Source organism: Ursus maritimus, unplaced genomic scaffold (genome assembly GCF_017311325.1).
Source record: "Ursus maritimus isolate PB19 unplaced genomic scaffold, ASM1731132v1 scaffold_3, whole genome shotgun sequence".
NCBI lineage: Eukaryota > Metazoa > Chordata > Mammalia > Carnivora > Ursidae > Ursus > Ursus maritimus.
In genome coordinates, this window is record NW_024425563.1 from 25997020 (window position 1) to 26021478 (window position 24459).

At 36.1% G+C, this 24459-nt stretch overlaps 1 long non-coding RNA gene across 5 annotated transcripts in view; it reads right to left on the minus strand.

Moving 5' to 3' along the window:
* LOC103676622 overlaps positions 1–20938 on the minus strand; it is a 213160-nt gene extending 192222 nt beyond the window's left edge. For 4 of the 5 annotated variants that reach the window (XR_005838519.1, XR_572172.2, XR_005838520.1 and 1 more), the window contains exons 1-3: positions 20670–20938; positions 17220–17392; positions 12238–12340 (exon numbers count right to left, since the gene is read on the minus strand). This is a non-coding gene — a long non-coding RNA (uncharacterized LOC103676622). The remainder of the gene's footprint in view (positions 1–12237; positions 12341–17219; positions 17393–20669) is intronic. The other variant, XR_005838521.1, reaches the window with a different exon arrangement.
* Positions 20939–24459: the final 3521 nt, after the last annotated feature.

Here is a 24459-nt window from a genome sequence, read left to right on the forward strand (position 1 = left end):
GCCCTCACTCCTTTATATCTACATCTCACACATGAAACATTCAACATCCTGACCGTTCAGCTGCTTTGTTTTCTTTAATTTGGAAGAAAATCATATAAACAAAAGAATGTTTAGACTATTTCTGTTCATCTCCATAAGTATATGATGATACCCAGGTACTAATCTCCTGGTGAACAGTAATTGAAAGCTCCTCGTGTACCCATTCCTGCCATATTCCCTCAGAAGCAGCCACCACCACTCTGGTACCTATGATTCCTATCCAGTTTTTAATTATACCACTTATGAATAATTATCAAACCAATCTACTGTTCACCTTTCGGTCCTTCTTGAAATTTATACACATGAAATTATATTGTATGCTTTCTTCTGTGAATATGTCTTTTATACAACAAATTTATGGGATAGGTCCCGGTTATTAAATCTCAGAGTCTTCACGTGATAGCTATGTTGGCTATTGTTTACTCATTCTATTATTATATAGTACTCACCTGTATGGATATATCACAATTTAATGATTTGTTCTATTTTTGTTGTAGGAATGGTCAAAAGAAAATATCTAAAACAAATTAAAACAAAAAGACTTTTTTTTAGAAATACAGTATCCCTGACTAAATCTAAAAGTCATGACTGAAGAAAAATGATATTTAGGAGATAGAGTTGAGGAAATCTTTGAGAAATTAAGGGAAAAAGAAAGATGGCAAACAGAATGGCAAGTGGGTCAGTTCAGGACATGCAATATCTGAGTAAGTGCAGTTTTAGAAAGAAGGAACAGAAAAAATAAGAGGAGTACGTTATCAAGAAAATAGTTCCAAGAAGATTCTAGAAGGATATCTGAAGGATATGAGATTTTTTATTAGAAAATTCACCAAGTGTTCAGGAAAAGAGATGGAAAAATGATCCATGACAAAGCATGTTGTTATGAAAGTTCAAGAAAGAAATGGCATTGAATTCTTTGGCAGTCATACTACAAGCAAGACAATGGAGGACCCTCTCAATCACTGAAAGAAAATAACTTTCAATTTAGAATTCTATGCTGAACCGTGCTCTCAAAATAGTGTAGAGTAGGATATATACATTTTTAAACATATAGTTCTCATGCTTTCAGAAGATTTACTGCCCTTTTGCCTTTTCTCAGGATCTCTCAAGGAGTATGTTTCAGTGAAATGAAGAAGTGAAACAGGAAAAGATCCAGAAAACTAAAGCTGCCACAACAGAGGGAAAAAACCCAAATCCCAGGATAATGAGAAAGGGAGGCTCCAAGGACATAAGCTTCAAGTTAAAGCACATTCAGAAGAAATTATATAGTCCTGGAGAAACATTTAGAGGTGGTTAAGTAATATTTACATTGAAAATTATGCAAAGAAAAACAGACAATTGTTGAACTCAAGGCAAAAAAAAAAAAAGCTATACAAGAATGCAACAATTTCAGGAGCTCTGATGTGACTTATTCCTATATATTTACAAATTCCAACTACTAACCGCCCTCGTCCAACTAATTTCCTAATTACACCTGTGTTTTTGACCTGTTATGGCTTCTCCAAAAGAGGAGGAATAAAAAGACAGCGTGCAAATCTTGAACTCCAAATGGCATCTTATTCTATACAAGACTCTCCTTTCAAGATAGACTCTCACAAACTCTATTTTCCCACACAGTTCAAATAAGCTGCATCTATCTGGCTTGGGTTTCAGATGTCAATACCAGAATCTTTCTATGCTCGTTATATTTATCTAACATTGATGGGAAGAACTACAAAAAAAAAAAAAATTGACAATGAGATAGATGTGGTTCGGTCAATTCTATACAATTTATCCTTTGCTAAACTAATATTATCTTCAAACTCCTTATCAAGTTGTTTTTCTTTCCTGTTTGACCTACTTCATAAATTTTCACAGAAAGTGAAATTGATATAATTCTATAAATAAATATGTTGTTTTAATATGCTCTGAATGAAATACAGAAAGAAAAATTCCTTTTGATGTCTTTGAGTATTAAAAATTGACAATACAGGTAGGTAATCATTGCTGGTACCAATCTGTAATATGTAACAGAGGCAAAATTCCATGATTCTACAAATTGAGATGGCAGACAAACTGCTGAGAACTAGAGAAAAAAATATTACAACAAGCAGCTAATATGACATGGATGTCAAGGGAGAATTGTGCACAACAGAAAAGTTCTATCTGTACAAAATGACCTACTTCATATAAAATAAAATTAAGTTACTGCAAGAGAGAATGTCAGGCGATATGAAATACCTATTCATCCTATGCAACCTACTTTTGCTGTGAGCTTCTCTGGCTTATTCTTGTTAGAGAAACTAGAGCACGTAGTCACACTGGCTTCAATACATGTGCTATATAAGAATATGTGCGCTTTTTTTTTTTTTTTTTTTTAGAGATAGAGCCAGAGAGCATAAGTAAGGGGAATGGCAGAGGGAGAGGGAGAGGGAGAAGTGAGCAGGGAGCCCAATGCGGGACTCGATCCCAGGACCCTGGGATCATGACCTGAGCTGAAGGCAGACGCCCAACTGACTGAGCCACCCAGGCACCCCAAGAATATGTGCACTTTTTATTGTGGTATTGAAGTACTGCCTTTTTGCATTGAAGATTATATTTAACAGGCAGGATGTGAAAGAATAATTTCTAAACAGTTTGTCATGTTTTAACAATTGTGAATGATGCAAATTAAATTATACCTAGTGATTAGAGTATGACCATTTCATGCCTCTATCACTCTGTTCATGGTCTTTCCACCATCAGTATGCCTCATACTACATCTCCATGGTTCCAAATTTTAGCTACCTATCCCTAGAACCCTTAACTACTTATCCCTGTGAGTTTCTCCACAAAATTACCCCTGATCCCTCAGCTGGAAGGAATTTCCCTAAACTCCCACAGCATTGCATCTCCATCACCCTGATAACAGCACTCACCACTTTTCATCCTGTACTGTAATCACTTGTCTGTCTCAGAATCATTCTTCAAAGAAAGAGCTTTCGTTACTTGTACATTTAAACAAAAAGTATTTATTGCATGGACAAATGAATGACATTTGCATAATTTCTTAATAGCAGTGGTTTCTGCTATGAGAAATGGAAAACTTAGCTAATAGTAACTTAAATGAATGAGTTCTTTTTTCGTGCAAAATAGCTTGAAAGTAGGCAGCAACTGGCCTAAGTTCATTTTAGCTGGTAATTTCTTTGGATAGTGATGGCTCACTTCTGTATTTAAGGTAAAAGAAAGAAGAAGATGTACCAGTCACATTTCCTTCCTTTTATTAAGAGTATACAAGCCTCTTTAGTACCTTCCTTCTGTGTCCCAGAAGCCAGAACTATGTCACATGGCATTCCCAACTGTAAAGAACACTGGGAAATTGAATGCTTGTATCTCCAAACCTTTACAGTTACAAACAACAAAGTTGAGAGAGAGTATTTCCTCTAGGAAACATGAACCTGAAACATCTATACATTGGTGTCCTGGCCATGAAAAGCAATGGACAAAAATAAATAAGAAAGGTTTCTTTCAACATAATTTTTTAATTAAGCAGTCAATCATAAAACCTTAGATGGTCTAAACAAACCTGAGTAGTTCCAGACATCTGCTACCAGCTGAGGCCACACAAATACCACAAAATCTCCTTTACAGTTTCCTGGATATGCAATGAGACTAAAAGCACAGAGGTGGCGGGAATACAATCAATACATTGACTTTAGAGACCCACTTACACTCATTGCTCTCAGATCTACCCAGCTCTCATAACACAAGCAATTAATTGTGCACCTTCCAAGAAACTAAATGTAGCCCCTGCTAACAAAATGGCGAGGGACTTGAACTTTTAGGTACTTCTTAAAGAAAGGCAAGAGACAGAGATAGAGATTCTAAAAGTTTCCCAAAAGTTTTATTGTTTTAGATTTCATATTAAATTTACAATCTGGGGCGCCTGGGTGGCACAGCGGTTAAGCGTCTGCCTTCGGCTCAGGGCGTGATCCCGGCGTTATGGGATCGAGCCCCACATCAGGCTCCTCCGCTAGGAGCCTGCTTCTTCCTCTCCCACTCCCCCTGCCTGTGTTCCCTCTCTAGCTGGCTGTCTCTATCTCTGTCGAATAAATAAATAAAATCTTTAAAAAAAAAATTTACAATCTATCTTGAGCTGATTTTCTGTGTGTGGTATACAGTAGAAATCACAGTTTTATTTTTATACCCACCCAGATTTTTAACTAACCCAGAACGATGTGTTGAAATGACCATCCTTCTCCCTCTGCATTATCATGTTGCCTTTGGCACAAATCAAGAGATAATATAAGTGTGGTTACTTTCTGAAAACCATTCTGCTTCATTGTTCTATTTGTCTATCTTTCTGTTAATACCTTAGTCTTAACTGCTATTGTTAAATAATAAAGTTTGTATCTGGTTTATAAATCCTCCAGCTTTGTTCTTATCCAAGATTGACTTGATTATTCCTGGCCCTTGATTTTCCATGAAAACATTAGAAATAGCTTGTCAATTTCCACCAGAAAAACCTGCTAGAAATTTGAGTGAGTCTATTGGGGAAATTTTACTTCTTTAAAATATTGATACTTTAATTCCATTGACATTCCATCAAATTATTAGTTAGGCATGGACTGTGGCCAATACTCTCTCTCAACTTTGTTGTTTGTAACTGTAAAGGTTTGGAGATACAAGCATTCAATTCCCCAGTGTTCTTTACAGTTGGGAACGCCATGTGACATAGTTCTGGCTTCTGGGACACAGAAGGAAGTTACTAAAGAGGCTTGTATACTCTTAATAAAAGGAAGGAAATGTGACTGGTACATCTTCTTCTTTCTTTTACCTTAAATACAGAAGTGAGCCATCACTATCCAAAGAAATTACCAGCTAAAATGAACTTAGGCCAGTTGCTGCCTACTTTCAAGCTATTTTGCACGAAAAAAGAACTCATTTATTTAAGTTACTATTAGCTAAGTTTTCCATTTCTCATAGCAGAAAGCACTGCTAAGAAGTATTAATGTATTTTTTTAAAAAGGAAAAAACACCAGATTAGAATACAGTGCCTTCATTCTGTGAAGAAAGTCAGTAATAACTAAAAACACTAATCAAAAATTAATTAGGAAGCTTTCAGTCTACTGTAAATTATAAATATTAAAGATGTCATCTAAGCCATAATATTATTTTTCTTGGTTATGTGTAAAATCTATATGAATTAAAACTTCTAAAAAAGTCAATTCTTAAAGTACAGTAATGTTTTGCTTGTCCCCCAAAAAGGAGCTATAATACTTCTTTCTCCTCACTAAAAGTTACATGGGTTAGTCCCAATGTCTGTTTGATCAGGACAACTAAAGCAAAAAGCTAAGGGTTGGTAAACAGTGTTCTTACTTTAAATATTTGCTCATTGAGTTAATGGTTTTCCAACTATAAATGACTACCTTTGCCTTCAAATGATTTGAAAGTATTAACATTTTGAAACATTCCAAAATATCTTTTATTTGCATACATTTCACAACTAGATGCAAATAACAAAATATTTCTGAAATTATTTCAAATAGTACCTTATTTGGTTTTCTTTCCTGAAGCAGGACAGGCCTGTGCTAAATCAAAAGTAAAATATATCCAAGGATGATTAATATGTAGTTTATAGATAAGAACTTATATTTATTTAAAAAATTACACCAGAGTCACCACTCCTGAACAAAAAACTCTTTTCTCAGAATTCTTGGCTCCATAAAAAAATTAGATTTTTAAAACTTCTCTAAATATCATTTCATGCTTATATGGAACCACCCTGTCTCAATTTGAGTCAATATAAGATCACTATTCATTATGACTCACAAGGCAGTTTTTCAGAGTAGTACTAAGAAATTGAACTCTAAACTTCTCTATTTATTCTACACTCACCCCAAAACCAACACCTGCGATTAGTTTCAAAAGACTCCTAGAGAGAGTATATTATTTAAGCACAATTTTCCACAATCGCCATATAAAATAAAAAAATAAATAAAAGCAGATGACCTATTGCTGGTGGAAATTTATACCATATTCTTTACTGGTTAGAGAATATACATTCATTGTATAAATTTTCATTATTAGTTTTTCAGAGAGAAATAGTTCCCTTGAGTGATGTGAAAGAATTGGCCCATAGTTCCTATTTATTTGACAAACATAAAGACCCTCTAAAATGTGACTCTTGCCCACAGCTTATTCATCTGATCTTTCCGGTATATTATGATTGCAGCTCAGATAGTAATCATTGCATACTGTTTTGGTTTTTCTGTGGCAAGTTTAAAAATAAAGAGTTACTGAGAAGCTCAAAAGAGGGGTGCCTGGGTGGCTCAGTCACTTAAGCGTCTGCCTTTGGTTCAGATCATGATCCCAGGATTCTGGGATCCAGCGCCAGCCCCAAATTGGGCTCCCTGCTCAGCGGGGAGCTTGCTTCTCCCTCTCCCTCTGTCTGCCACTCCCCCTGCTTGTGCTCTCCCTCTCTCTCTCTCTCTCACTCTGCCAAATGAATAAATAAAATCTTTTTTTTTAAAGAAAAGCTCAAAAGAGTTCCTAATAAGCTAATACTCTAGAAAGCTACAATAATACCTAATACCCAGCTACATTGCACTGAAGAAAATAATAAATCATCCTCTTTCTTCTCTCACCAAGAGCCCTTCTCAACTAATCCTTCTCCTTTTCTTCCTAATTTTTGGAGCTTATAATTCATTCCTTAAAGTTAATTGAGCTTTTGATTAAACACTAGATTACTTACTTATTTGATTTTCAAATTCAAATGATTATAGGGACTACGTAGGTAATGTATTGCAAATTAAAATTTGTGATAAAATAGAGGGCACATGTCGTATTTAAAGAAGGCAACATCCAGTGAATTATATTTAGGGGAATTAAGGATAATTTTGCTAGAACTTCCGATTTTTCAGAAGTCATAATTGAGGTATTTTAGTGAAATAATTTCAATTTTAAATACTGGCAACTAATTCCAATTCAACAAGAAACAAACAACTACAGTATGCAGGATCATATTTGTTGGATTAAACAATATGCATTTGTTGATGTATTCACTGTTCAAATTCTTCTGTGCTATATAGACATAAGCAGTGAAATGTACACAATCATATCATTCTTTGTCTCTTCCTACCTATTAAGATGTTTGTTTTTCTGATAAAGCAGAAAAACTCCTCAGCTTCTACCTGTTGACAAGAAAATTTTAAATCCTGTATGATTTTACTCTATAACCTTGGTTCTCAACTGGGCATCATTTGCCTGCTAGGGGACATTTGGCAATGTCTTGGGACATTTTTGGTTGTCTCAATGGGGAATAGATGTGCTACTGATGTCTCGTGAGTAGAATCTAGGGATGTTTTTAATTATCCTAAGATGCACAGGACAATTCCACAGCAAAGACTTATCTGGCCCTAAATGTCAATAGGACTGAGTTTAAGACATTCAGGCTTACAATATCACCAAATTCTTAATACTTCCTAAAATTCTCATGGAAGCTTAATGTATGGGAAAAAATTTTTTTTTAATTCATAAAGAGGTACGAGAGGACTTAACAGGTATAGGATAAGAGAGGAATGGATCCCAGTGTGAAGTGTTTTAATTTTATTCCACTCCTCAATTGGTCAAAACCAATCTGGAATAGAGTGTTTTATCTCAATTTTATTATTCTCATTACCCCTCATGGTAGAAATATTTGAGCAAAAGAAGAACAGGAAGAAGGAAAAACATTCCTATTTCTTTTTCTCTTCCTTAAGATGAGGTGTTTTAAAGTCTTTGATTCTTCCACCATGTTTAGAGCTCAGGCTGTTCTATTGAGATGTTTAGTTTACTATAATTACTGATAATGGATAGCCAAAATAACAATCTGTATTTTCAGTGATTTTTTTAGTGGTAAATCAGTCTTCATTTTTATCTTTCCTAGACTTTCCATTTTTACTTACTTTCACATGCTTCAACTGAAGAGTTGGAGATTAATTCCAAAAGGCTTGAGCATGCTAAAATAAATAGTCCACATACTCAAACTGGAATGTTACTGCAGCAGGCTAACTGAGTCCATTTGTATGTCTTTTCCATCTTCTGGGTTACCATGTAATGATAAGGGAACTTAAGTTTTACTAATAAAAATATGTTTAGAAAATTTCCTGATGAATTAGCTCTCTGGATATACAACCAACAGGTATGGGTCCAGGAGAATTGCTCCTTTCTTGAGCTCGGTAATTATTTAATGGGGTAATTCCTTTACGTGAAAAGTTTTTTGCATTTTCTACTTCATAATCACTGGCAATTATTTGCTTATTTTTCTATAGATATTTATATTGCATCTCTCAGGGGTACTGGGTAGAGTTTTTGTAATATTTTTTAAGGTTTCAAGAGACCACTAGAGTGAGTCAGATTTTCTCAACAACTTCTGACAAGCATCAAATCAGTCACCTTGAAAATTTCAGTTCATCTTAATCTATGGCCAAATACACCCCCAATTTCACTCAATTTATCCTCTTCAAAGCAGGGCTGGGAAGGTTTAACATTTAAAATATCTATTGGTGCCTAGATATATTTTTGTTTGTCTTGTGTCAGTTTGGGTCTGTTAGCAGTATTTAATTGGATTTGCTGAACTTTTCACTTTTGCCAGATCTTTAAGTAGAATTTTACAGATGCAGGATTTATGTGAATTCAGATAATTTAATGTTAACTACAAACCCAAGAAACCCTGTATTTCAATGTTAACTAAAGATTTCAGATTCCTCCATTTTTCTAAAATTGAAAGACTTTAAATTAGAAAAGTTTTATACTTTAGTCCTATTTTTCAATTATGAGAAATCTTCTTACTTTGCAGCATGCAATCACTAATATTAAAGAAATGATTAAAAATCAAGAGTTTTATAAAATTGTTTTATTAACTTTAACAAATAATTATGCCAGTATATAGAGACAAATGGACTTTGTAAGGAGTTATGAATGGTTCTGGATGACTGAAGCTCCTTGAAACTTCTGAAAATATAGGGCTCACATGGATAATGTAACTACATGCTTGTTGCACAAATTTAGGAATACTAGAACTTTTTTCTTATTTCTTCAATCTCAAGGGCATTTACTTAGGATGAATACATGAATGTTATGCACCATACCATAAAACTTTTGCAGGTAATATTATGGAGGGAAAACATGTCTTCACACATAATATCCCTTGGTGTTCTTTCTTTCCTTCCCTTCAGGAGACAATGTCACAAATTTACAAAGCTTCAGGTAAAAGGGACAATTTGTATGTGCATATATACAGCTTAATTAATTCTTAAATTATTGTGAATACTTAAGTATCTGACATTGAATACTCAAAAATTACCATTCACACTCAATTAATTCAGCTTGGTTTATCTCCATTTAACAAAATTATTCTATTCAACCACTTTGAAAGTTTGATGTCCTGGGTATTTTTAACTCAAGGGCTGACCCAGTACTGCCTTTAGACCTAGACAAGTGGGGCCTCTGCCCTAGGCCCTACACCTCCGAGGATGCATGCCTCTAAGAGCTTTCTTCAAAATGTTCTAAGTCATCCTGTCCCTGGGATGTCCAGGGCCTACAATGCCATCTAAGCATAGTCCCATAGACCAGACAGGGGGCTAGATGAGCCCTGGTGCCCATTTCTCCACTTGGGGCATTCTCTGACACTCTATCTGGTACATGGGCTCAACCAGATGACCCAAGGAGAAGACTCACTCAACCTATGTAGTCTTCCCAGTTCTTCATGTTTGAGCTCCAGGTCTGGGAAGACAGCCTAGTAAGAGGATTGCTCCAGTTGCTCAGCAAGGTAATGCTTTTGCAGGATCTCAGAAAACTGAGCCACCACATTGACTTGAGTGACTTTCACTCATATTGGGCATAGGGTGAGTTCAGGGTTCTGGCTACTGATGAACAACCACTGACCCTTGGGGTTGAGTCACGTGTATGGGCTTGTGCATTAGCCCTTCCCCTTGTTCCAACCATAGTGCTACCTCTAACCTATAGCACGAAATGGTGCCAGGGTTGGTAGCAGGTGACTTTTACTATATGCCCTTGCTGCTGATAGCCGGGGAGATCATCTGAATGGTAAATGTCAGATGGCTGATTTATACAAACACACTCTGAATGCCCCTGTTAATCAGTATCTGGAGAATGTAAGATCTCATTCTCTCTCTGTTATTTCCTGCAAACAAAATATATAGAAAAATATGTTGTTCAATGTTCCAGGTCAGGGACTTCAGGGGTGACCAACCTGGGGCATCTCATTGGTAACAGAATGTCTAGGTGGTGGGCTTTGATCTTGGAATGTTGGCTGTGCAAGGAGGGGGAAAGCTATAGAGGGTTGCTAGGCTAGTTGCTATACTATAAAGCTTGCTGCATGTAGATCCCAGCAGCAGATGCTTCGTCCAGTCTGCCCTTCCCAGATACCCTGTACCTAAGTTCCTGCAATAACCTGATGTCCCCTCCTCTGTTTCTGGGTTTTTTCTTCAGTCTCACTGGGTCATTGTCATCCTTGGCTTAGAGTCTGTGGGAGTGTGGCTACACAACACCCCACCCCCTTAGCAGGTTTTGTGGCATATGTCAGGCACTATCTCCCATGAAAACTTTGGAAGACTCTTGCTTACAACAGCAATCCTTCCAAATGGTCCTCTATTTTCTGATCATTGTGGTAATATTATATCTCCCAGGCCAGTCTTAAGCTATGCCAGACAGGAATATTCTTCAAACTTATGATACTACTCTTGCTCTGTCCATTAGTCTCTTGCCTACCCAGCCCATGGGTTACTGCTCCTATCTAGGAGACAGTATGTGGAAGGAGGAGGAGCAATTAACACTGAAAGATCACCTTCTAGAAATGCAGCGAATGCAACGATTATAGCCAAAGAATACATGGTTGAAAGATGTGTTATTCTACTTTGGTTATGAAATTTTGAATGATAAATTTAACAGGAAATGAGTTATTATTCTGATTTAATTTGCATACTCTGGGTAAAACTGACACTTATCGTGGTCATCAATGAAACACAGCAACTACCTCTGAAGGAGTCATTGGAAGCCAGTGTTCAGAGGCCGCACAGCAAATGATGGTGCATCATGAATACTGATATAATCAGGATTATATAAATGGTACTAAGGAACTAACTACAGAGGCAAAAAGAGTTGTATATTACATTGCAAACAGGTTTCAAAGATCCATAGCATGTTGAGATAGAACAGTACTGTTAACTTTTTTATCATGGTCTGGTAGGAAGAAGTTAAGTGCATATTTTGTTAGACAGGGAATACAAGAGTAAGACCAGATTCAAGAAGATGATTAGCTCTACTATTTATTTATAGAGTGTTAGTTCTCCATGTAATGGCCAAGTTGAAATGATCAGCAAGGATCTGGAGCCCAAGAAGGAGTTCTGGTCTAAGGAGAGTGCTTGGTAAAGTATCAGCATGTGGATCTCTTTATGTTGTGAAATATTGGGCAAATATCTCTTTAGGTATAAAATCTTTTAAGCCCACGTGAAATTCATTATTAAATGTCAGGTAGAGTCATGATCTCTCATTAAGTCTATTATCCAGATAAACAGATTAAAAACCATTAGTGATAAGTTAAAAAGCACAGATGAACCACTAGAAATAGTAAGTGTCTATTCCGGTTTCTAGGGGAAAAAAATCCTTATATTTTCTTTGATACTTTGTTCTCCTAACTTCAACCAAACTTTGTTTTTTGAATGTTAATAGTGCTGGTTGTGAAATGATAAAAATGTCTGTAGGGCCATATTCAAGGGGTTGATGCTCTATATAACCAAGTTATATCACAGTTCTTGATGAAGTTCTATGTTAATAGTATCTGACATGGAGTTTTCTCTAACTATAAGATTTCTTGAAAGGTTTTTTAATAGGCCATTTGGTCCTATTCAAGAAAGCAAAGGAAGAATAATGTAAACCTAATACATGTGAGATTCTTGATGGCATGAAATTTTTCCGTCCAAAAATAGGTGCCTATCTCTAACATATGAGCATTATGGGGGTTCAGCAAAACCTTTCAAATAAAAATGTTAAGAAAAGCCAAGATGTAAATTGGTAGAAAAAGCAGTTATTTAGCCACCCTACCATCAAAGAGTAGTAACCTGGTGGGATGTGCATGTGCATTAGTGTATATATGCAAACACCAGTAGAAAATTGGGAAGAAACAGTAGAAGAAACTGAGAAAAGGTGGTCCATGCTTCAGAATTGTTCTCAACTACTTACTGATAGGATCAAAGTAGAACCCTCCAGAGAAGTGGAACATCCTTTTGCCTCTTGTGCTGGCCATTTAGATAGACCTGAAATCCATGTTTTCTGGATTTGGCTTCTGGTAAAACAAGCGAACAAACAAAAACTTTTGACTTTTGAACTTTGGCCTGGCATGACTTATCCATTCTTTCCCTGTTCAGCTTAGTCATTTTTATGTTGTCTGAAACAATTGTAACTATTCTGCCAACATCATTCATGGAAATAGAAACTTACTGTGAATAAAATAATATTCTTTAGAAGAATATTCCCTGGGGTGCTTGGTGGCTCAGTCGGTTAAACGTCTGCCCTCGGCTAGGTCATGATCCAAGGGATGGAGCCCCATGTCAGTCTCCTTGCTCAGTGGGGAGCCTGTTTCTCCCTCTCCCTCTGCCTGCCCCCTGCCTGCTTGTGCTCTGTCTTTCTCTCTCTCTCTCTGCCAAATAAGTAAATAAAATCTTTAAAAAAAAATTTTTTAAAGGATATTCCCTGATTTTCCACATTTTTAACTTCTTTAATTTAGGAATGAAGACTATGAGTACTAAAAATAAATGTTATGACTGTTAGCCATCTGAATACATTGTAAATTTACTTACAGTATACTACTAAGATATTTTTTAAAATAATATGCCCTATGACAATGGTTAACTAGGTTAGCTGGACTTCCAGGAGTAGAAAGGAATTCTGGATGTTTCCTATTATTCTTAAAAGATTAAAAACAATGGCCTTGGTGGATTACTTAAAGAAAATAAAATGCCTCTTTATTAAATTTAACTGAACATTATCCAAGAAATCACTGTTCCAAGGAGAACGATCCAAGGTCTCCTCATTGACATTTAAACAATGCCTTACTACATAACTAGAGTTGAGAAAATAATAGATTATGCCATATGTTCTGATTTAGTTCATGCCCCCAAAGGCCTAGAGAATGGGCATGGTTTTATAAATCGAAACAAATTAAATAAATGTATTGTACTTGTAACTCTGTTACCTTTTAGAAAAAAAAAAGAAGAAAAAAGAATCAGTGCCAGAGGAGCCACAGAATTAAGAGACCCCATAAACAAAAGAACAGAAGGCTGTCTGCATCTTCACATTAAACAAACAGAACACAAGACAAGCAACAACAGATTGTTCGCACTTGAGCAAAACAGACAGTTAAGTTATTGCAGTTTATCTGGATGGACTATGTATAAAAATATTTATAAGTTTCATCTTATTTTGATTATTAATGGGAAAATATGACAAAAGCTTCTTCAAATTTCTCAAGAAATTGAATATATTTTTGAGAGCAAGATGTACAAATCTTGAATACTTCCCTAAAATATAATCTGACTTCAGCTTCTGCTTGTATCCACAAATGCAAATACTTCTGCTTCTTCTCCCTGTAATCATCTGACTATACACCAGCATGTGTATCTGAGCCCTCGCTGTGGGTCCCACACTTCTGGGAATCATAATTATGTTCTTCACAAGCTCCACCAGTTTTGCTTTTGAATTTTTTCACATACAGAATCAGTCAAGTTTTCTAATTTATATACCATGAAAAAATCAATACAAAATTATAAACAGATTTCTCTTTGCCTACTGACTTGCTAATCTTGTTCCTTTTTTTCTACTTCCTCTGAGGGATTTGTATACTAAGTAGATTATAATTCTTAAGAGAGCTATCATCTCCACATTGGGACCAATCTTGTATTAACCCAATTATGTTTCTTTCTTACTTAAATCCCATACAGTCAAATGAAATTATTTCTTTCTGGCCACCCAGTATAAGTCATAGGGAATCTCATGCTCTCCTTCACTGATCGTGAACCTTGAAGGAAGTTTATTTCTAGAGCTAGTGGCATCAATGCACACTTAACTTTTTTAATGTTCATAATTTTCACCCAAATTACTTCATAGACCAGAGAAAACATTTCAGGGGGAAAAAAGACCCAGAAATTTCTACTTTAAAATAATTAACTTGCTTTTGGATCTTCAACAGTTCTATGATTTCATTTAATCACACTTTTAAATTACCCAGAAATAAAAAGCCATACTCAACAAGGAGAGACGTAAGTCCATGTTAACAGAATCAAATCAAAGATGCAGGACACTCCCAATCAGAATGTTTAAGCTACTCTACTCATTAAAGATTTAGTCATTCAATTCATTCAACAGATTTCTAAGGCAGATATTATCCCAAGCCTGTGGGCTAGTTGCTTTTATACATTATGCACAGCTCTCAATTCTCTCCTTTCAGTGGCACAGTATTGTATATATCAATACGCAGCATCCTGAAAGGAAGGAAAAATTCTGTTGTCTGATCCTGAAATAGAGGCAGTTGGAGAGGGAAACATGAACAAGAAGCCAGATTGTCTCACCTCTCTATAAATTCATACAGTGTTCTTTGTCCCTTAAAAAAAAGAAATACAATATTCAAGCCAGAAACCTAAGTGTGGAAGAATCGTAACTCAGTTTTTTAAACCCCTTAATGCATAGGCACCAATGTCTGTGCCCTCCTCTTTCCTCTACCAGCTTTCCCAGTGGGTGTACCACAGCACGTGTGTGCTGTAAATGGGTTCCGGGTATGATGTGGTTTGATCCTCTCATTTCTTGGGATAGCTGGCTGTGGCCTGGAATGGGATGCATGCAGTTAGTTGCCTCTACAAATATTATAAGTTTTAATGAATTCCATGACTTGTAAAAGGAAGTACTGTTAAACCCACTGTCTCCATCTTCCTGAGCCAGTGAAAACAAACAAACTGATACCAACTGATCTCATGTTCTTCAAAATTATTTTCTAATAGCATAAACTTCATTCTCTGTTTCCCTTAGGGCTTTATTTATTAATTCTAAAGATAAAAATTTAATTCTTCTGTCACCTGCTTTTATGAGACAATGATTGTTGCTAATGGAATGGGAAAAGCCTTTGGAGAAACTACAGGATCAAACAGATGTTGGTTAGTATATCACAGTAATACTTTCTATGTTTACGCAGAGTTTTCATCAAGAATCAATGATGGTTAAATAATAACTATAATATTTTCAAACTTGCTTCAGCAACACAAAACAATACAAACAACAACAACAATAGCAAATGGCTGGGAAGAGGGATGGACTTATGGAAAAGAGACATGCCCAACGGCAAGAAGAACTGAGCTTTTTGTGTGACTAGACTCAAAATCACTCTTATCTCCATTTTACCATTTGATCTTCTATCTAGATTTCAGATTCATTTTTCCTTCACCCTTCTTTCATGCACAAAATATTTCCCTAATTAACTCACTCTTATATACTTTGAAGAGACAATTTTGCACCTCTTCTCTCTCAAAATCTCCAACACCCCTTCCCACATATCACTCTCAACAGAGAACCTTACTGCACAGTCACTGAAAAGTGGAAGTAATCCGAAAAGCACTCACACATTCTCCCTATCATCATACCTACCAAATAACCTGTGTCTATCTTCAGACACTCTGCTTTCACCCTTCTTATAATAGAGAAATTGTTCCCTGTCTATGGCCAACACCTTCATTAGTGGACTAGAACACCCCCCCCCATCTCAAAGATGTCAATTCTATAATTACCTCTCTTTTGTGTCATTTTTCCACTCTCTGCTAGATCATTCCATAGTCATACATACCTTCAAGTTATAATATTTTAAAATACCCACCTTAGAAAAAAACTTTGATCTACAATCCCCTTATAGTTTGTACTGTATTTCTCCAATTAAAAAACAACAACAACTCATTGTAGCAATTGTCTACATCTGCTGTCTTTATACTTCCTTGCTTCTTATTCACTCTTGAGCTCACCTTGCACATCTTCTTGTCCCCACTGATCCAGTAACACTGCCCTTGTCAATCACTGTGCTGAACTCTAGACATATAACCTGAAGTCCACTCAGTGTATTCATTTCCATGTCTAATACAAATCCCAAATTTCACATGCTTACAACCAAACTCTTGATTCTGTTGCCACTATAACCCCAAACTAACTTGTTTCCCCCTCCAAGTATTCCTATTTCCATAAAGGTCACCACATTCACTTAGGGGATTCACCCAGTAAATCTGCTCTTTATCTAATACCTCACATCCAAACCACCAGCAGACCCTCTAAGCTTACTTCCAAAATATATTTTAAATCTAACCATCAGCACATCCACTACCACCTTACTGCTTGACCAGTGTTAACACCTTAAATGGTTTCCCTGTTTCCACTGTTTGCCACCCAAGATGATCTTTTGACAACATAAATCACTCCCCTTCTTAAAACTCTTAAAACGTTCTAACAGAGCCATTAGAAAAACTCCACAGAGCTTATCCTGACAAAGGATTTGGTTCCTGACTCTATCTCTCGTTTCACCTCTTATCTCGCTCACATTAGTCCAACCGAACTGGTCTTCTTGCTTTTGGGCTTTCCTGCTTGCTGTTTTCCCTGCTTGAGTCATTATTCCCCAAGCTGTGCACAAGATTTGCTCCTCACTTCATGCAAGTCTTGATCACATGGCACCAGCTTAGAGCCAGTCACTGACAATTTAAAATAACACCCCCCCTTTGCTATCTATCACCTTGCCCTGCTTTAATTTTCTTCACAACACTAATTTCTCAACATTATTTATGTAATCATTTTTTTAGATTATTTATTTATTGGAGAGAGAAAACACACACACACAGGGAGATATATATACAGAGAGAGAGCATGAGCAGGGGAAGGGGCAGAAGGTGGAGCAGACTCCCTTCTGAGCAAGGAGCCCGATGTGGGACTGGATCATAGGACCTTGAGATCATGACTGAGCTAAAGGCAGACACTTAATTGACTGAGCCACCCAAGCGCCCCAATATATGTAATTGTTTTAACAATCTATACATCCCAATAAATTAAGCATGCTTTATTGACTGAAGGATTCTTGTTACCCTAGAGATAGTAGGTGGACATTCATTACTTGCCCACTGAAAGATTCACAGAAAATAGCTAACCTAGTACCACCCAGTTCAAATGCCAAATACAGTCTCATGAAGTCTCCGTGTCCCAATTCCATATTTCCAGGACAAAGAAGAAAATGGCCAAATTCATTCTGATCCCATCAGTTATACAGTCCTTCAGCCATGGTGAAAGTGTGGTAATCAGGTAATCATACACACAGTTCGAGCTATGGAAGAATAATTTCAGGAAAAAAAAGATGTGAGTAGGCAGGAAAATTAAATACCTTGTCTTCACTTTCATCTATTCAACAAATATTTACTGAGTACCGACAGTGTGCCAAGAATCTGGAAAATAGGATACAACAGAAACTTGGCAAACAAGAACCTTCCTCTTATAAATTTTTCATTTAGTGAAAGGAGCTCCAAGTATATATGGCACTCTAACCTATGATCCATGGATAGAAGAATCAGATAGAGTAAATAAGATTGAGTTATTTTGTTTTGCCACATGCTGTACATATTTAAGTGTGCTAATTATAATAAGAATACTTAAGAATTCTCACACCACTCCTTCATGAAGCAAATATTGAATTACTCTCACACGGGTCTTGATTATACATTTATAGATGTATTCTCATTGAAAATTTTTGTTTCCTACATGTTATATATTAATAAGTTATAAATATGAATATTTATTTCAGAAAGAATTCAGCTTTTTCAGCGTGTGGTATACCTGCATTTGACTCTTCCTCATAACCACTACTATAACTTAACCACTCCTACATCTATTCATTCGTAAACTGGTGTACCACAGGTTAAATTCTTCACTCCTATATGGTGTTTGTGTTCTGTTTTGGTTTGTTGATCTTGGATATGAATGCTTTAGGACTTTCACTTTCAAATTCACTATAGTCCACAGCTCCCCATTATTCTACAGTGGTTGTTCTCAAACTTGAGCATGAATCAGAATTACCTGTAGAGCTTGTTAAAACACATTTTGCTGGCCTCACCTCAAGTTTTTAATCCCCTAGGTCTTCAGTGAAGTCCGAGAATTTGTATTAGCTACGAGTTCCCTGTTCGATGCTTAGGCTTCTAATCCCAGGACTGCATTTTGACGACCTTGTTCTACACTACTTCTGCACATACATCATTTGCCAAGCCCTACAGACATCTAGATTTGTGACCCATTGTAGCATATGTGCCAAAAAACACTATTTATTCTAATACCAACACATTTTTAACCTTTAATGAGAATCTCCACCTGGCCTGGGCTGTGATTATCACACATGGTGTTCTTTAAGATTGGTTGGCTAGAACTTTTATGTGACGGTCTCATTAGGACCATGGAACTAAACCACACACTAGTTGTCTAATGTGAGGTTTTGTCTAAAAGGAATAGTCTCATAGTCTTGGAGAAATATATACTGGGGTACAAAAACTTGTGTTTATCACTTTTATCTTCAGACCTTGATAAGGAGTTCATCTTCAAGTAATGATAACATGGGTAGTATTGACAATCTTCTGTGTTATTTCTCACTGTAATTATACACACACACACACATAAAGGTACATGTATATGTGTTTATCTCTCTAGTGGACAGAGAGATGTGAATATATATATAGACACAGACACACACACAGTGGTGGACAGACAGATCTGTCTGTCCACCAGAGTGATTTCCATAGTAGACATGTTATCTTATTTTTTCTTATTTCTTTCCCTTACCTTCTTTCTCTTACCTAAAGAATCACTACTGATTCCTCTTTTTTCAGCATCTACCTATTCTTTAAGACTCTGAAAAGCACTGCTTCCTGACTTGGACTCTGGGAGAATCTTACCTGCAGTTGTGATGTGGAGCCGTTGCAGGTATGAAATGAAAGGATAACCACTGCTATTTGTTTGGGGTGTAGTATTATTTCAAAAGGGATAAGTATTTGACAGATAAAGCAAACTATGTTGCCAGAGAATTAACAAATTTCTGTGGCCAAAGACCTACAACCCTTTTTCTTTATGCTCTCTCTATAACTCGTTTGTTTATTCAAAAAAAATTGATATGTGAAAAATGTCAAAGCAATAAGTATCGAAATAGATTTATGCTAATCATGATATTATTGATAAATATCTAAATTCCATATAGGTTAAATGGATCTTTGCTTCATAAGTTTAAAAGTCTTTTATAGAGTATCATTTAATTGCTTTACTGTTAAAATATCAGAAATAATCAGCTTCAGATTACAGGGATTTAAATTGTTAAAGATCTTCACCTAAGGAAGCTAGCAAATTGTGTTTTTAGTTCCCTATCTTGGTTACTTCACAAATAATTTGGCTGATTTTGTTTGTTTTGTTTTGTTTTTTCCATTGTGTCCCTCAGTCTTACAGCACAGACTCGGGCCCTCAGTCTTACAGCACGGATTTGGGAGCTAAGCTGAGAGTTGGTACCATTTGTGGAAAACTGGGGGATGTAAAGGAAAGAGAATACCGCCTTGGTCTCTGCGTTGCACTCTCAGAGAGCAAGAAGTGGAGGTGATTCACTAAGACACACATTCCTCAAGGAAACGCCACCCTTTCTGTTGCCTTTGCCTGAAGCATGTTCACCCCACTGCTTTCTTTGCCTGGTTAATATCGATACATTCTTTTTCTCTGGGCTCAGTTATCAAAACTCCTAATTAGGTCCAATCCCCAATCATATCCTCTCATAACACCACTAAGCTGTTCTTTATGGCACTTATCCCACTTGTATATATTCATTATTATAATAACGAATTAATGCCTCCATCACTCCAGAGAGTGAATTTCCTACGGGCAATAATGTGTTTTTGTTCACCAACGTATTTCTGATAGTCACACCATGACTGACATCCAGTAGGTACTAAATCTGTGTATCTATGTTAATATCTATATATGTGTGTATGTGTTAAATGGATGGGTATATGAAAATACCTTTCTTCATCATCTTACCATTTGGGTTGAAAGTTCCAAAATTATAATCACTAATGATTATGCAAATGAAATAAGGATTTTGTCCATTTGCTCCCAGCTAACATATGAAATATTATCTAGAAGATTTCCTGTCTATACAGGCAACTTATTAGGCCCTATCAGTCTAGGTAGCTCATTAGACTACATTTTAATTGAATGATAGGTGACAGAGTATGGCAATGCCCCTCAAAGCATATTGAAATGTGGCATGAACTGAGAGCCCAGAAGAGCAACAAGGACAGTGCAGGGCAAAGCTGACCATCTGATTTGGTAGAGCGAGCTGTTAAGTAACAGGGCTGCTGGCCATAGAGGTTTGTCTAAGGCCGGCTCTACCGGGTGCATACTCATCTCACAAATTTTTGCTCTCCTTAGCAGGACATGAAGTATTAAAGGCTAATATGATATAATAGCTTAAAAAGGAAAATGAATGTGAGAGGACTCTGACCTCCATTAGAAAATCTTCAGCAACTTGTATCATTTGATTAGAGTCCATTGTAATTTTTGAACATTAAGTAGCCACTCACCCAGATAAAAAAGAAACTGGAAGTTCATGATTTCTTTCTTCAACAGACAATAGAACAGCTTGATCTTGAGAAGTTCGGGAAGGAGTGCTGGATCTCACCTTGTGAGGAAGAACAAAGATGGTATTTTTTATTAGCTTTCTAACACTACACAAGTAAAGACTTATTTGAATATCATGAAATAATGTCTTCAGTGTGTCAGATATCTAGAGAAGTATGTTCATGCATAATATAATGTAAAAAAATAAAATAAGAACATAAAATCTGTTTAAGGGCCCATAATTATTTCCCTATTTATTGCATTTCAATGATGGAGTTTTCAAAAAAAAATTCCAGAAAAATTAACTATATTCCTTAATATATTTAGAATAAAGTATATCTTATTTTCTTTTATCTGTGTTTTAGTATTGAAAAATAACAAATAAGTGAACTTTCCCAGCATTGTATGCATTTAGTATAATTACATGTATGATTGCTTTATCGTGATAAGCTAACCAGGGATGATAAGATACAATCAGAAGCTAATAAAGCCTTTTTAAGTATCAAATTAGGATTTTTGACTTCAATTTTATAATAATGTCCAGTTATACCTTGGTTTAACCTGTTTAGGGGTTTACTTCTATTAATCTGACCTCTCTATTTTTAAAAAATCCTTTTCAAAAGAGTAACTTAAACCATCTAGAATTTCAAAGAAATACAGGCTTGGATCTCAAATCCATTTCAAAATATCTTGATATCTAGGTACCACCAATAGCTGTGGCTTCTATGGCTTTGCATATCTAATAGTCATCTTGAAACTTTCTTAACTGTCTCTTAAGTAATTTCAAACAGCATTCTCAGCTACAGTGCTATCTCTTGCTCCTTCCAAATCTCACATTCGGAGCTCCCGATTCCTCTTATAAACCCCCAAAATCAGTGCGGCAAGTTAGTGTGCGCTCCCTGCAAGATCAGACTGGACCTTGTTTCAAAGCCTGATACACCCACAGATGAAACTATCATCACAACCTGACAAAATTACCTTGCTATTGTTTCCTGGTTTATACAGCTTCTCTAGAGGCAGAGAAGATAAATGGAATGTATTGTAAATGACTGCAATTATTTCAGAAATTTCACCTGTATGAATATTTTAATAGCATAAACAGAGTTGTTAAATTAATCAGCATCAAACATTTCTACCTAGTTTTTGAATTGTAAGTTTACCAATATATTTTTGCAAAATTTCCCATATCACCAACTAGATAAACTTATCCTGATAAGGTAATCCCCCCAAACCTCAAACTCATCCAATTTAAAGCTAGTCTTAACTTTAAGACTGGGAAGAAATCTGAGAGAAGAAAATGGATTTTTCAGATATTGATGGGAGACTTGGGAGGTTAGCTTAAGAAGCCCTTGGCAGAGTGATTATGACTCCCTTTGTAGCCTTTCTTTCCTTGCCATATCTTTGTTGTTCTGTGAAGAATCCCCAACGTAATGTCACTATTTAAATAAATGTTATGTGTTAACGCTGCTAAAATGTATTGTGTTAATAGAGACACTTCATTCACATAGGTACTAGCAACATATAGATATATTTTAAATGAATATAGACCTCATAGAAATCATCCCTAGAATAAGTACAAACAAAAAGAAAAAAATTCATATTTCATTAATAAGAGCAAATATAAAACATATTAGTCAACACTTTTTAAAAAATAAAATGTATAGGTTTTATTCTGATTGCAAAATAAACATTAAAGAATGTCTTAAAGTATAAGAACACAAAGAAAATAAATAACCTTAGCGGTCTCACCCTCAGTGATAATCACTAAGAACATTTTTGGTTATAGCCTAACAAGATTCTTCACGTATATACATACACATTTGAATTTTTACAAAAACATAGTTGCTTACTGTGCTGTTATATTCATAATAAAACATTATGATTATTTCCCCCATGTTATTAAATATTCTATAGCGTGTTTTAATGGATGTCTGCCGAATTAGTGGACCAGCATTTGCTTAGCCAACTCCATATTGCAGTCTGTTTAATCTATTTCCCCAAATTTACAAAATTTTGTTCAAGATGTTTATTTGTACATATTTGGAAACATCTTCAATGATTTTGGTAGGAAAAAATTATTAGAAGTAGATTGTTAAGTCAAACAATGTAAATATTTTTTAGCTTCAAATATATATCACCAAACCAAGTTCTAACATTTTGTACTAAAGACATCAGTAGTGTAGGAAGTGGTACCTGGGCTCCCCAAAACTTCAAAGGATAGTTAGGAATGCTCTTCAAAAATCACAGGAAATCTATGCCTGCGCCCATTCTTAGCAACATTGAGTACATTTTTATATTTGTCAATTTTAACAATAAAAATTTACCTCATTTCAAATTACAGTTCTTTATTTTTAAATTTGAGCATTTTTCATACATAATGATCATTTAAATAATTTCTTTATGATGTTTTTTCCTCTGTTCTCTGTCATTTTCTATGAAGTTAAGCCCAACAGGGCTCAGCCCAAAAAGAATGGGAAAGAAATTCCACATATAATTCTCCTAATCAGAGAGGAAGAATCTATGAGTGAACCACCCTAAGAAGCCAGTGATGAATGGGGACCTGGTCACACAACAGCACAGTACCATCCGGCATCATTTTGTACCAGCTCCCTACCTTTCCTATGATCTTCAGAGAGACTCCTAACTCTTCATTGAGGTTTTGCCGAGCTCAGCTTTAGTACCGACCGCCTAGTACCTCTCTAGCTGACCGGTCCCAGACCATTGCATGACTTCTGCATAGAACTACCTTTTCTGGTACTTGCCTTCCAAATGTTAACCTATTCTCCTGGATTTCATCTCCAGCTTCCCTAATCTATAGTAGCCATCTGATCCCTTCATCAATACCCTGCACACCTGATCAGAATTGTGAGCGGCGGTCAATATCCTGTACAGATTATTAGAATGACATGTCAGCCATTCTGCCCTTTCCTAGCTCTATGTCCCCAGCCCTGTCCAAATGTCACCTAACAATGATTGGCGTGAGACGGACATTTTTCTGTCGGACACACAGATCTCTCCAAGACCTCCAATAATCTGAAAGCCAATTCAAGAGAGATGAGGGTAATCAATACTAAGAGTACTTAAGGCCATGATAAAATAAGGAATTTGGGGATATTTATCTTGAAATGTTAACTGGAATCAGTGTGGATGAAAGCGACACTCATGGTTAGACAATGGCTACAAGGTTGTTCTGCATTCCAAGAGAGAGATGACAAGTCAGGACCAGCGCAGTTGGCAGGGACCACGGAGAAAAGAGGGAAAACGGAAGAGATTTCATCTATAGATCTACAAGCGTATACTGGAAAATTGGCACGGTGAGAGGGGGCAGAAGTGGGGAATGACGGAAGCAAGAGGAAGAGAGAAACCAAGGATGATTCTGAGGTTTGTGAGAGACCTAGGTTAACAGTTATCCTGTCAGTTTGTATAATTCATATGCATCCAAGCCAATTAGTTTTATTCTGTGTGAAGGTTATTTCACGCAGTAGAAAACTTTCCAAAAAATGTCTCAGTGACTCAGGTGATATTAGACATCAGAACATCTAATAAAACTACACAAATACCAAGAACAGGTTACAATTTCTGGAGTAGAGATCATTTCATTCTTCTAATTAGGAATACAGCCTAGGGTATCTTGTTTTAAATGGACCCCATTTATTATTGTACGCCTTTTAAATGAATCCCGTTTTAGTCCTGACATTTTAGCAAGGAGTTAGATGGAAACTTAGTTAATTGGCTCATTCCGCTATGGGAACA